Raw genomic sequence first — 6,762 nt, 5'->3', positions numbered from 1 at the left:
ATGTTTTCTAAATAAGTCAATGTATATACAAAACTAATCCCTGTGATCTAAAAGTTCAGGCTTCATACTGCTCTAAATGCTTTGTTTCAGGGAGGTTTTCCTCCTATTCCAGGGTCTGTATGATGTTAGTCAGAGGGAATATCCCTGCTACGCTTCTCAGGCACACAACCTTGCCTGTGAGCAAAGAAGCCCCACACAATCTATTGTCCAGCCAATCAGAAGAGCTGCCCTGAGGACCAGTAAAATATTAATAAGGATTATTTTGATGCAAAGACACTCTAAAAACTTCAAGAATAAAAATATTAAGGCTAATAATAAAACAGGACTACGCAGTGTGTCCACATTTAAAGAGGCAACATCTCAAATCACCTTCACTTTCACTGCGTGTGTTTGAATTCGCAAGTATTCAGACTAGATTAATTGTTTTTAATAAAACAGGAAGTGAAAACAGAGACACATGAATAAACTTGAGGATAGACCAGTAAACAAATAAGTAAATAACATAAACTCAAATACCAAGGCTAAATTATAATAAAACTAAAGCTTCCAAACATGCTGAAGAAAACACGAAGGTCAAAAAGCAAAACTATAACACCAAACAAAGAATTCACCATTAAAGGTCCAAAATCCCACAGTTGAACCTGGGATCATAACACAAAGATTTTAAACTAATAAACAAGAGAAATAAAGAACAAAGATTGGACATATGAGGGACAATATGGTGCTTTGTAGCTGTAGCTGGTTACTAATGGACATTCCAGGCTCTGATTTTGTTGGTACATGTACCTAAATATGTGAGTCAATTATGTTTTCTTTTCCAGTGGTACCCTATTAAATTGCTTGCTCTATTTATCATTCTTATTTCACCAGTCATCGCTACAGGTCTTTGAAGTTCACTGACATGTCACTGTGGTGTCCGGTCCCATGTAGCTGTTGGTGTCTTCCTGTTTGAATGCACCTTGATGCTGTGTTCAAACTGACTGCATTAAAAGGGCCATCCTTTCAGAAAAAGAACGCACACACAGGTCAAAGGGAACAAAAGTCAAACTTTATTATTACTGAAAACCCACAGTGTAAGCAAGCAACAGCAAACTAATCTTCCAGTTAAAACAGGAAATGACCAAAAGATAAATAACTGAAACTGTGACAGAAAGACTAATATTAAAGATGACTAACAAAGGTCTGTGCCTGGAATAACAGGGAAGTAAGGAAAGCCATGATAATCGAGAAACCAACATCATGCAGCAATAGCCCTTCAACCACATATTCCTGACCGACAAGACTTTTTTACCAGAAAGTTGATTTTTTATCATTTAAATCATTATTTTAACATTTAAAGATAAAATAACTGCACAACTGATAACCGTCTAGAGCTGCTGTATTTTAGCCTCTGATAAGCCTTCGAATTCACTGATCCGTTAGTCATACTGGACTTTGGTTTTCATATCTCACCTATCTCTGAAATAACACGCTTCCTCAATCAATTTTGGGGTGTCTAACTTTCAAATTTCATTTGAAATCAAAAAATAGTTTGTGGTACTGCTTAGATAAGAGTGGTTTGGACATGTGAGGACCTCTAATCTATCCAACCTTACACTGTGGAAAATTCAGAGCTAGCTTTGATATATGTCCTGTGTGCTGCGGTTAGATGGCTGTTCAGCAGGTTTTTCCCTTTAATTTTCACCTCATCGGGGAGCTTGGACAGAAAACGTCTCTTATCACCTGTTTTAATGCAACATGTGAAGTTAGACTAAAAGAGAAACTTGCCATCCAGCAGCATGAAAGTGGCACGCACGCACACACACACCTGAATGCTCACACAGCTACTAACATAACCTCACAAAGAAACAGATACATGCATTCCCACATCCATTACACAGAGAGTCAATAAAGAAGCACACACAGGCCAGGGGGGAGGGCTGGGGGAGACACAGAACTGAAACACATGCACTCATGCAGTGCACCACTGGGGGTTCGATCGCCTCTCTATGTCAAATCAGTGCATTCCTTATTAAAGGTCCTTTTCTTCTCTCCCCTCTTCTTTTCTCCATCCCCTTTTTTCCTCTCCTTTTCCCTCCTGTCTTTGCATCCTCTTCCTCCCCCCTTCCCTCTCCCTCTTTCCCTTTCCATTCCTCTCTTCCCTCCCTCCCACTCCTCTGTCAGAGAGCAGATCTGCCTGAATAATTTCTTCCCCCTGGACCAGCTCTGCTCTTTAATTCATGAGCCAGAGCGCAAGAGTGTGTGTGTATATATATATGTGTGTGTGAGAGAGAGAGAGAGACCGAGAGCGACAGTGTTTCAGTGTTTGTGCGATTGTGTCAGAGAATGTGTGTGTTTGTGTGTCAGCAAGTGAGAGAACAAAAAAGAGAGCTAGTGACAGAAAGTGTGACACCGGCTGTGTGTGTGAGCAAGTTTCTTTTTCTTTTTTCATTTGAAATTTCACAAAATGTAATTGTGGTGTTTTGTGGTTCCCGTATCTTCATTTGTGTCCATTTGCATGGCGACAGCACGTGCACCGATAGCCATGCATATGTGCATGTGGGTGTGCATGCATATGTGTGCAGTGATCTTCTTCAACCGCTGAAAGTCTATTTTTAACTTCAGGATGAAGCTGGCTCAGAGTCATTTAGGACCGACTCCTTTGAATGAATCGCTTGCTTCCATTCAACATTAAGCTCCTTCCACTTCTTCCCAGATAAATCATTTACTTCTTTGCCACTCTCAGAAATTAATCTTTTAGCTCTTTCCGAACACTTCCAAATTAATTGTTTGGTTTATTTCAGTTGTTCTAAATTGAGCCATTTAGCTGATTGCAAATCTTAACTGAAACGCTCAGATCATTAACACGGAGTTCATTTCAACTCTAATCAAAATAGTTGGAGTTGAGCTGCATGCTTCTCACACAAGACGTGACTGGACTCCAGAAGAGCATCGCTCCCTTTATTTATTCCAAGTTTAAACAGTTTATGCTTGTAAATTATCCTCCATGTTGTTTTAATAAAAACAAAAGAATATTAAAACGCAGGCATGCCTGCAAGGCTTGGACAAACTGTGACTGGCAGCAGGTGAAATGTTCATCTGTATTCTTTTATTGGCAATAACAAGAGTCTCACTCATGGAACTGAAAGTGATTTACAGGTTTCATTTCAAGCTGCAATAAATTTGTCCTTACTGTCTGAATTTCATCTGTTAATATTTCAGAAACACAGTTTATTAAGTCCTTAACTTGTAACAATTCGCCGAGCGAACGTGACACGACTCCTAACTATAATAGTGCTGAGCTTTACTGCCAGCAATCATCTGCTGGTAGGTGGAAAATATATATATATATATCTTTTTTTTGCCAAGTGGCAGATATCTAATTTTGGAATGAAACTCTTCATTTTTTATTTGAAGTCTAATTATCTCTGGGAGTTTGTAATCTCTGAACATTCTGCTATAATAATCTGAGTTTTTATTGTGTGACTTCTTCTCTTGAGTTTTCATATTCTTTACTAAACAGTTGCTGAGTTTTAAGCATTAACTTTATAGAAAGACATTTAGTTATCTGTTAAATAGGTTTAATCTTTGAGATGATGTACAGTATTGAGTGGTAACTGATTAAAATTAATTCCACATTATCCATTCACATGTGTGAAACATTTTGTAGTATCTTTACACCGCGTTCATTTTCAGTGCATGTCAGTGTTTTTTTTATTATTTAATCCCCATAAGGTGAATTGCGTCCAACAGAGTTTGCCCTGTTGTGGGTGTTAAATTTCCATTTCTTCCAAGTCATATCTCACCCCCGTTTTGGCTAAACATTTGGTGGGAGATGAGAAAAAGGGCTAAGATCTGCGCTCGTATTACTTTTAAAAATGACGACAAAATGAAATTATTTAAATTTCACTTGAAACTGTCTTTTTTTAAGGGATTAACAAATTGCTTAACATAGATCTTCCTGCAGTGATGGAACCAAATGCAGTCTTGAAAGCGAGTGCAAATGATTCTTTCAGGCGCCTTAAGTTTTGATGGTTATGTATGAACTTCCTGCACAGAGGCAGTGCTGAAACAAACCTTGTTACTACACCCTCTGAAGCATTATTATTATGTCATCATTCTAATAATGTGTGTAATGTGTGACCAGTAAGTGGTAATGTTATCCAGAAGGATTTAAACCTCAAATGCAGAACACTGAAAAAGGTCAGTAGTTTTAATGAGCAATTCTCTGAGCAACAAGAGCGGGGAATACTTGCAGGTAAACAGTGAAACAGATTAGGTAAGTAATCTTTCTGGTAAGCTGATCATTCACAAGCTGCAGGGGACTTGGACAAGTTTCTAAATAAGCAGGTAAGTATACTTTAGGCAGGGGGCAAACACTGTTACTGCAGTTTTCCTCTCTTTCCTCAGGCTAAGGTTTCCAATATTTGAGTCCTCAGAGTAGAGATGTTACAGCAGCAAGGGCAGTGAGAGCGGGTGAGGCACACTCTCCAGGTGGGCAGGCAAGTACAAGGTCCATGAGGATACAAACAAGCAGGTAAGCGCCATGCTAACGTATGCATAGGTTAAAAATCCGGCAACAGGTGGTGGTGGTGGAAGCCAGCTTTAAACACTGGTGCGCCTGCCCTGGGTTTCCTGTCACCATGCTCAGCACTGAAACAGACTGGTTAACTCACAACATTGCCTCCATTCACATGGATAGGAGAGAGAAAGAGAAACAGACAGGCGCCACACCTGGAAGACTGTGACAGTAAGACTGTATGTGTCCCTATTTTTTTTTATCATGTGTAATTGAGGCTAATGTAGCATTTACTTAAAGACTTACAAAGACATCAAATTAAGTTTGAGGATAAAGTTTAAACTTCTAAAGTTAAACCTTTTCTTGAGATATTTCTCAGGCGGTGGAGTTCAAGCTCAGCTCCAAAACCTAAACACTATCATTTTCATTTTGTGAGCACTTTAAAAGACTTCTTATCTGATTTTTTTTCTGTTTTTTACTGATAATGTGCTACGGTTTAAAGCCATGAACACTACTCTGTCTAATCCTTTGACTTTCCCCACCAATGTTCTCACTCATTCATTCATGTTTCCAGTTATCAGGCAGTAAACCCCCACCTTCCAATCTTCCCTGAAACGACTGAGTGCGGTTCAATTCAATATTTATTGTCCCCTGAGATGAATATGGTTTGCAGATGGAGTTAACAATAAAATAATGAAATAGGAATACACAATAAAAAGGCACAGAAGGAATGCAATAAAATGTAGGAATGAGTAAAATCACAAAAACAACCAACAGTTTTATGCCACACAGGCAAGCATGAGATGATAAAACCCTGCAGGGAGTCAATAGCCGAAATGCTGAAAACCTAAAATCGGTTATCAGTGCTGATGGTGCTTCTGCTAAAATGAATTGGTGGTAGCACTTATGACTGACAGTAATAGGTTTACAAACAACTTTATCCAATTGTGAGAAGAAGCCTGCATATTTTTCCTGCAGTGAGTGAATAATGGGACAGCTAGTTAGAGAAAAATCCTGCTGAAAATAGTTTAACATGTTTTAAAAATAGCTACTGGTAAATATCTCAAATGTTTCGAGCCCATCTTCTTGTTTGGTGTTCTGTTTTTCCATAAATCACTCCAGATATTTCCAGTGTAGCTACACTGATATTGAAACTTAAAAGCACTACAATTGCAGTCCCACATTCTTCAGTTATCTGAAACATCAACAGTAAGCTAAACATCCTGTTTTGGTGTCAGTCCCTTGGGATTAGCGAGCAAAGCGCTCCTTTCTAGACTCTTCATTTTGCACCGACTTTCAACTCTCACACGGCGAGACAGAAATCCACCACGAGAGCAGGAATACACAGCAATCTCTCCACCGACAGTAGCCTCAAGGGACCTGAGTACAATGCATGCAGCAGACGAGTTGTGTTATCAGTAAAAGGATACGATTCTCCCCTTTTCCCAGATAAAAAAAAAAAAGCACCATCTCTCGCTATCACTCTTGCTACTGCTATTGGTTATTACCTGAACACAGAGCATAAAGCTAAATACAACAAGTTCACATCTGTTCTCTTGGGACTGTCAGAATTGTAAGAAACCATCTTCTGAAGTAAATGTAGACAAGGCAGGTTGAGGGGAATGTGCATTACACCAAAAAGAAAAAAAAGAGAGGAACTTTAGCACTGAATAAGTCCTGGGTTGCGGGGAGCACCGCGGGATGATGGGATCTCAGCAGTGTGCAGAGAAAAAAGCCCTGAGGTGATGGGTGGTCAAGGTCTTTATGCAGCAGAACACTTTTCCCCAATCTACAGTGGAGTTACATGTTTTTGCTTTTGGAGCAGGAGGTTGCCTGGGTGGGCCTGGCTGGAGATTATCGTTCCTGCCCTTTTCTTCGCCCCTGGTGTCGTGCAGCACCTTGATGGGGAGCAGCTGACAGCCGATGACCTGCTCAGCAAGTTAGCGGTACAGACAAGGTGCTGCAGTTTGTCCTTGGAAGCAGGAGGAGGCTGAGGCAGACTGAATACCAGGATGCTTTTGATTATTGCCTCAGAAAAATGAGACGGTTACAGGTTGCGCAGTGTCAAGTTTTCTCGGCTACCATGGGAAGAAGATCGACTGTTGTGCTTTCTTAATTAGGCCGGAGATGTTTTCTTTCCATCTGCAGGCATCTCTGGATTCAAGTGCATTCGAGTGTGTGCTTCAGTGTGTGCTTCAGTGTGTGTGTGTGTGTGTGTGTGTGTGTGTGTGTGTGTGTGTGTGTGTGTGTGTGTGTGTGTGTGT

The sequence above is a fragment of the Haplochromis burtoni genome, unplaced genomic scaffold (assembly GCF_018398535.1).
Source record: "Haplochromis burtoni strain Fernald_Lab_line unplaced genomic scaffold, NCSU_Asbu1 Contig_106, whole genome shotgun sequence".
Taxonomy (NCBI): domain Eukaryota; kingdom Metazoa; phylum Chordata; class Actinopteri; order Cichliformes; family Cichlidae; genus Haplochromis; species Haplochromis burtoni.
Note: the sequence above shows the minus strand (reverse complement) of the source record.